The following is an 8,486-nucleotide window of genomic DNA, read 5'->3' as shown; positions in this document are numbered from 1 at the left end:
TCCTCTAAAGCTTTTTTAGCTTTGCCTGCAACAATTATCTTTATTTTTTAGGATTTTGTAATGTTTTTGATTTGTGTTATGAGATGTACGGTTCATGTTTGCAGGCTATAAATAGGTTCGTATGTTCTCCCAGATAGTTTGGTAATTATAGAACTCGTTTCATGTTTGCAGGCTATAAATAGGTTTGGAGAATTATAGAACTCGTTTCATGTTTGCAGGCTATAAATAGGTTTGGAGTTTCACTGGCTATCTTCTGTCTTTATTTTACTTGTAACTGTACGCTTCAGCTTCCTCACTTATGAAGTCGTTGAAGTTTTTTCTCATGGCGGGGGTATTCAACATTAATGGCCCAGAAAAAGGAACTTTTGGAGTTAGTTCTTGTTTTCTTGATGTGGTAACAGCCTTCTGATTTGGCTGTGTATGGATTTTCTTTGCTTCTTTCAAGGGTGTGTTAATAATATAGATGTGAAGTCTTAAAATCTACTAAGAGGATTGTTGGTGATGTTAACTTTGAAAAGTATTTTCATGTATGTACTCTCTTTGTATATATCCAGCTCTTGTTCACTGCTGTAATCCTGATTGCCGATGTATGAATAAATGCTTAAAAGCTTTCACTAGCTTTTAAGTGACCAAGGCCCAAAGTGCATATATGTGATCCCATCGTTCCTAGCAAGAACTCAAATACTTCCCTTTCTAGTGATAGTTACACTCGCATCCTAGAGTTGCAGCCAAGATCATGTCATCTAAAATTTGAGAAGAAGAAAACTTTCGCAGGCAAAAAAAAGGAAAAAGTTTTGGGAAAGGACAGCAAGGTATTCTTATTTATCATTAGTATACCCACCAGAAAGAAAAAAGAAAAGCCTACATGGAATAAAAATGTTTCTGGAAAGTTCTTTATCTCAGCACGTTTTTCTAATCAATGCTTATAGTACCTGCTCTGTATAAGTGTACATGCGAGACATTTTGACACCAGTAAAGAGCGAGTTCATAGACATACATATATACCAACAGAAATTCCTACTACATTAATACCAACTATAGATGAGGCTTCGTAATACTACCCTCCAGTAGATGTCTGTGTCCATCCAGAAAAACAAAAGAATCAAGGAGATAATTGATCATTTTGGGAGGGGAGAAACAGCAGCTGAAGTTTCAGGAGCAGCTAGTGTGGCATCCTCCGGTAGAGAAGGCGGCATATCAATCTTGGATGCGTAAAGTGTCTCTCCTTCTACAACACGTAATTTCAACCGCTTGTTCACCTGCAAACAACATCTTAAATCAGCACGAAAACGATCTAAATGGTAATGGTTTGGGGGAATCAACTGCGCCATCTACCACAGTTCAACCAATACCTCCATCAACCACCACAGCACCACAACCGCCATCATTGACACCACCAAATAACAACAAATGATCCAGCCACACTCACCTAATCATATCACCAACAAACCCCAACTACTAGAAACCAAAGTAAATAAGATACAACGGAACTGGTATGCTTCACTATTTGGCACATCTGGCAAGCAAGAAACTTGAGAATCTACAGCAAAACAATGCAAGAGGAACACCTATGGGCACTCAAACATCTACCTCCTCCAACAGCAACCTCTCAACATAAACCCCATTGACAGAAGAAAACAAGAACCATTTCAGTGGGATGGCTAACTCCACAACCGGAATGGGTAAAAATCAATTCAGATAGTAGGGTACTCAAGGGCGATGGCATTTTCACTAGGTATTACAACTTCACTAATTGCAGAAGCATGGGGGTTACTATGGACAGCTAGATTAGTAGTACAACACCAATGGCAAAAGGTTAGTTTTGAAGCAGACTCACTATCCGCGAGCCCTTGCTCTAGGTTGGTAAAGTGCGCAAAGCATTCCCAAGGAAAGACTATGATCACATTCATACACAAGTCAGCAACACAACCTTGGTACTCGAGGAACATGATAGATGAAACAAAGCACCTATACTACAACATAAACCAGAGTTCAATATCCAATACACATGTCGTGAGGCAAACCAGTGGCAGATAGCTTAGCTAATAAAGTTGTCAAAAATCAACTACAACATCTCACTAACTCCAGCCCACTGGTGTGGGAGTTCTGCTGTCCTAATTTTCTTCAAAAGATTGTAACTGATAACTACCATAGGGTTACCTTCCCCGGGAATGTAAGTTTGTTTTAATCAAGTAATACAATCTATCTTTCGATAAATAAATAAAAATACACGCCCATTTCCCAAAATATGTCTATTCACAGGATGTTCACCAACACAAGTTATTCACAGGATTTTCACCAACACAAGTTAATAACAGATACAATACAGAATAGAGAATGTTAAAGTAAACAAGAGTAGATAACATACCCCAGTTCTCTGCTCCTCCGCTTCTCGCTTTTTACGAGAGTCTGTATACGCACACAACTCCTCCAATATAGAAACCTGTATTCAACTGACTGGTTAATAACATTTACACTTCAGATATTAAAAAGGAACACAAAATACAGTAGAATCTCCGTATATTAATACTCTTGGGCAAGCAAAAAATTATTAATATACGGAGGTTATTAATATATAGAGATTGATCAAAGTAAGATTTCCCATATTGGGACTATGATTTGTATCAATGTGTAGAGGTTATTACTATGTAGAGTATTAATATATGGAGGTTCTATTGTATTACTTACTTCTGACGTTCCGTTGTTAAACATTATCTGCACGTTCTTAAATCCTTCCCAATCTTGTACTTCGGCTTTCAAATTCTGTACAAGAGGTGGAGCGGAAGGAAAAAAAGATCATCTACAAAACTAGCACGAAAGAACTTTAAAGTAAATCTAGGCACTGGACAGGAGACTACAAGGTTGCTTTTTTAGTACACTTCTAAAGATGCACCCAACACAAATCTACCAATATAATTGGCTGGCTTATGTGTTCTCTTCTTACAACGGATAAAGTGAGCAATGAACTGTAAGTATTAAAAATGCAGATAACATGCACCACTTGAACTGAATATGTTAACTGGCTCACATGGTAGTTTGCTGACCAGTACCCACGCTTTTTTGGCGCGTTCTAGATGATGCTCTGCTACTTTTCCAGCGTTATAACAATTTTCTTCCTGTTAAACACAAAAAAAATATTTTGATACAACACGCGCTATTGCTCTCAGTGTAAAGGGGGTCAAATCAAGTTGGCAATCGTTCAAACCAAACTAAAAATTACATCGAGCAAGATAAGGCCCTTATAGTTACTTACTCGTTCATAATGCCTGAGCCAGTTTCCCTCCTCTATTGCCACTTTCCAACCCTCCAATTTATCCAACAAAGTTTGCATACCGCAGCTGCTACTTGAGCCTACCCTTGAAGACCTGGCAATTGCATCCTCGGCAAATCTTTTAGCTGCTGCTCGTTTAATTGAAGCTTTTATATCACCTGGATCCTTGGCCCTTGCATTGACTGAACCCCTTGGATGCTGCAAAAGCACTGAATTCTTTCTCTAAGGACATTCGAGAAACCGACATCTTCTCGACCTTTCCATACCCAAATCCATCAGTGCCAGCCTGGACTGGTGTTACCATTTTACCACTTTTCTGAAACATTTAAAAAGAAAAGAGATTATACTAACCGAAGCTGAAACCTAAGAAGGGCCTACTTTCATTGAAGAAAAAAAAGTAAGATAATCTAAAGAACGTACCAAAATGTAATTAGTATTTTTGATTTTCTGATCAATCACATCTAATTCAGAGATCAAGGTTATAAACCGTTCGTTGAAACAATTCAGCATAGCAGTCTTGTATCTCATTAGTTGATCAAGACGATCAATCTCCTTCACTAGAGCCTTGATTTGTGTATTATTTTCTAATAGATCTGCATTTGATCTAAACTCTTTAGCCGTGATACCAGTTCTTGTAATTTCCCACATCAACAACGACTTCTCCTTTTGTTTTTGTTGAAAGGTAAGACGGGTATGTTTCAAATCTGGAAGGCGATGCTTAAACTCTCGTAAACCTTCGTCCGTTCTCTTAAGTTTAAAATTCTTTGAATCTTCAGATCAACTATGAATTTGAGTTTGTTAACAATCAATAACTCTTTTGATAGCAAGCATTCTGAACTACTTCCCTGAAACAACAGAAGATAAATTAATACTATTGTACCAAAATACCAGAAATCTGACCCAAAGTTCAAATTAGATGGTTTAAAAACTAAGATACCTAAAGTCCATATGCATAGAATTACCACACTAGTTACTTCTTTTTCCTAATTCTTCTTATTAGTTACTGCTAACTACACTTCATAATTCTTACAAGAAGTTAAAGTGACAACAGAGTTTGCACCTAATGTCAATTTTTCTACTTGGTGATCCCTCTTTCTTTGCCAGCCAACTATTAATCCTACTCATTTATTTGTCATTAGACTTCATTTAGTAAGTTTAATTACACCAAAGTATGTGTCTAAGACATTTTGTTATGTTGTTTTACAACCTTGAACATATTCATAGAATATAAAGAATCATTCAGAAGTAGTTAGGTTTCAAGCTTTCACAACCTTGAATTGTCATATTCATAGAAAAGAAAGAATCAGTCAGAAGTGGTTCGGTTTCAAGTTTTTACCGGTGGACTGCCGAACTTGTCTTGTAGCTTTAGATTTTGTTCAATTGAGTAGTTTTGCAAAATAATGATCCTTCCACTTATTAATTTCACATAAACCTTCATTCTGGAAATCATACAAAATTAAACAAAATCAGTGTCTTACAGAAATAAAAATGAAATCAGTAGATTTAGAATCAAATAGGAAAGTTATTATCCGTTTCTAGTAGATTTAGAGAAAAAAAAATCAAATCAGAGAAAGATGAAAAAATCAAATCGGCAATGAACACAATAATCAAACAAATATGATGAGAAAAAAATAAGAATGAATAAAAAAAAATCAATAGACGAAGTGATGAAATACAGATCTGAAACAGAGAAAATTGTTGCAAAAGAAAACGTACACAATAGAGAATGAAAGACTGAAAAAACTGATTAAGAACAAACAATCAAAGATCGAAAAACAAATTGAAGCTAATAACGCTACGATGATAACTTTAACTTCCAAAACGGAAAAAAAAAACCTCGAAACCAGTAGAAACACAAAATCGATCGAAAATTGATCAGGAATTTTAAGGTTAGTACAACATTACCTGAACTGAACTGATGAAAATCTGATACTGTAAGTTTATGGAACGTAGAGTTATTCTGTCGGAATAAAAGAGATGAAAGTTTCTGGAATGTAGAGTTCTTCTGTGGAAGAGAAGAGACTAAATAAATAAGAGACTAAATAAATGGAATTGTAACCCCTCTCTTATATTTGAATTCCCGCCGCTTCTGAGGTTTTGAAGAGAAGGAAAATAGATTCGCTGGGTTACCCAAGCCCAGCCCAGTTTGTAGGACATTCTCGAGAGGAAATGTTGTTGACCCTATTAAGTTTCACACGTGTCACCGCATATGCCGCTTCTAGCCAGGTATTTGCCAGGTCAGTATTTCAAATATCGAAAATACCCTTAAGATACCACACCACCTGACCACCACCCATTCGTCAAAAACACTCATTGAAAATTCCGTCAACAAAACAAAACCAAGATCAAATCAATAAATTCGGTTTTCTTCTTTTTTTTCTCCTACGCATCCTTCCCGTATACGATGAAAACTTGTCTCTGCAAAATCAAATCAATAATATTCTTCATTAAATTGAAAACAGATCTACACAGTCAAACCCGTTTGGTCTAAAATCTGTAGATTCTACATTTCTACTAGAGTGATATATGATCTAAAAGAGCGTTTATGAATTAATGACGTTTCTAAAAACTGTTAAGAGACTTGCTCATGACCAGTATAACCATATGAAAAAGTTCATCTTACTCGGGACCATAGGAATCTGCTGAACTTCTTTTAACACTACCCCCACTTCCTAATCCACCAATTCAACCATTCCCCACCACTTATACCTCCACCAGCACCACCAATTACAATTAAGCAAAGCATGAACTAATCCAATCAAGTCTAACACAGCATGAACTAATTTAGTAAGTTCTAATGTTTTCAAGAATCACTTCCAAATTCTACTAATTCAACAAATTACCAGCACCACCTATACCTCCAATTTCTCATACAGCACAAGAGCTTGGGTTTTAATCAGAAAATTACTTCGAGATTAGAGAGCTTTTTGGGGTTTGATTTTTTGTTCTCAAATGCGAAGCAGGTGTGGTGGAGGCGGAGTTTTATGGTGAAAGAAAGACAAAGACAAGTCAAAGAAATGAGGTCAAATATATACTCCGTTCGTTATTTTTTAATAGGGTGGTTTTGTTTTTAGAGAAAATTAACGAAATTAAGAGAACCAATCATTCATTAAAAGTGGTCCTCGTAACACTTGTCAATAAAAGAAGTGAAGTGAAATGGTCCACATGACACTTGTCAGCAAAAGAAATAAAGTGAGATGGTCCACATGATACTTGTCATAAAAAGAAGTTAAGAGAAAAGTGATCCTGCAAAACCAAAGTAACATTTGACTTTCCCAATTAGGAAACCAACTTATATTTTTGAAACATTTATCTATAGAAACCAGCCTATTAAAAAGTAACGGAGGGAGTAGTATAGATGTATCTCAGCCGTCGTTAAGTTCTGATCCGGATTTGGATGTTATTTAATGTCGTAGCATCACGTGTTAACGGTTATAAAAACGGCCCCGTTAAAAATGCGGTGTTTCCTTAGGGCTTCCTTAGGTCGGTTCCTATGGGCTTGGCAAACTATAAAGTTTGTCATTTTTGCACCCATTATGGAGTTGGCTAACTGGTAAACATGCCTGGCTAAGTGGCAAATTTTTTAGGCCAGGTCTAGTTTCGACTGCTCGGTCAAGACTATACCGTTCAGTGATGTTTAGACCGGCAGGGCCTATGTTCGGCCGACCGGTCTAGTCTTCACAGCCATGTAGTATCAGATCTAACGGCCATAAATCTCCCCATGGTGTAGTACATCTTTCTCTGTATCAACAATGATTGTTGATCCCTTATCTTTGTATCAACTATAACAATTGATCCCATGCGTATGTATCAACTATTACAGTTGATCCTTTACGTTTGTTTAAGTTTACTTGCCTTGCAAGTTCTTTTCTTTCCTAATTTGCTTAGATTTGCTTTTTCTTTTCTGTTTAATCGGTTCTTCTAAACCTATTTAAAGGCTATGCCTTCTTGTTTTGAGAGACATCTAATTATCAATATTATTATCAATTTAATTATCAATTTTACAACCTCAGCAACTAGTTTGCTATCTCTTTATCTGTGCTACACTAGTTGGTATCAGATACGGAGTTTTTAGATTTTTATCTAGAAACAGATCCTTAAACCGCTTCCGCAACTCAAAACCTTAACAATTTTTATCTTCCAGAAATTTCAATGGCAGATAAGTCGCTTACAAAAGCTGATATTGCAGAACTCTTGAAACCACTCCAAACTTATATTATTAATATCGAAAGCAAACTTGAAATCAGTGAAACAAATATCAAAACTCTCACAGAAAATTTTGAAAAAAAGCTTGGAAAGATTGATGATTTAGAAAAGAAGTTAGCTTCACATGCAGGTTACATGATCATGATGGCCAAACATGTAGGTGTGGATGACAGAGAGATGCCTGTGTTAGTCGATTATAATAAAGAAGAAGAAGGAGAAAACAAAACAAAAGATTATAAGGTGATGAAACAATAAAAGTTAAAACTTCTTTTATTCAGAATACTTCTATTCCTGGGAATATTTCACATCATCCACACACAGAACTATTAGAAGGTTATATTCATAAACATCATGTTAATGTGATTATCAACGGTAATGAAGATGACAAAGTCGAGGAACTCGAAGCACAGTGGATAGAAGATAAAAGATTAAAGTCTAGTATGAATCCTTATGGGACTCTACCAGAATATAAGTTAAAGGCTGATATACCTAACTTTCACGATGGATTACAAATTGAGGACTTACTGGACTGGTTTTATGAAGTAGAATCATTTTTCAGTTTCATGGACGTCCCTGACTCTTCTAAAGTGAAACTAGTAGCATATAAACTAAAAGGTGGAGCTGCAGCTTGGTGAGAAACACTTTGTGACGATCGCAGTAAGTATCACAAACCTCATATACGTACTTGGAATCGAATGAGAGGTTTATTAAGAGATAAGTTTTTACCAAGAGATTATAAACAACAACTGTTTCTCAAACTTCAAAACTGTCGACAAGGAGCTCGACCCGTTGAAGAATACATAGCTGAGTTTTACGGTTTAGCTGCTCGTAACCAATTTAATGAAACTGAAGAATAATTAGTTGCACGTTTTATAGATGGTTTGAACAACTTAATTCAACAAGGGATGACACAATCCGTGTTTACAATGGTTGAAGCTATCCAACAAACTATTAAAGTAGAAAGGCATGCTCTCTGTACTTCTAGACAAGCATCGCCGAGACAGGTTCG

The 8,486-nt window shown here is 36.2% G+C and overlaps 1 long non-coding RNA gene across 1 annotated transcript; it reads right to left on the bottom strand.

Annotated features, from left to right (window-relative positions):
• Positions 1-888: 888 nt before the first annotated feature.
• On the bottom strand, positions 889-6,186 carry LOC113307859. Its single transcript, XR_003339355.1, has 9 exons — positions 5,895-6,186; positions 5,177-5,689; positions 4,608-4,710; positions 3,692-4,116; positions 3,254-3,587; positions 3,029-3,116; positions 2,689-2,763; positions 2,369-2,443; positions 889-1,259 (listed from the first exon to the last, which is right to left on the bottom strand). It is a non-coding gene; the product is annotated as an uncharacterized LOC113307859 (long non-coding RNA).
• Positions 6,187-8,486: the final 2,300 nt, after the last annotated feature.

This window comes from Papaver somniferum, chromosome 9 (genome assembly GCF_003573695.1).
Source record: "Papaver somniferum cultivar HN1 chromosome 9, ASM357369v1, whole genome shotgun sequence".
Classification (NCBI taxonomy): Eukaryota; Viridiplantae; Streptophyta; class Magnoliopsida; order Ranunculales; family Papaveraceae; genus Papaver; species Papaver somniferum.
This window is presented reverse-complemented; position numbering and strand designations above follow the sequence as displayed.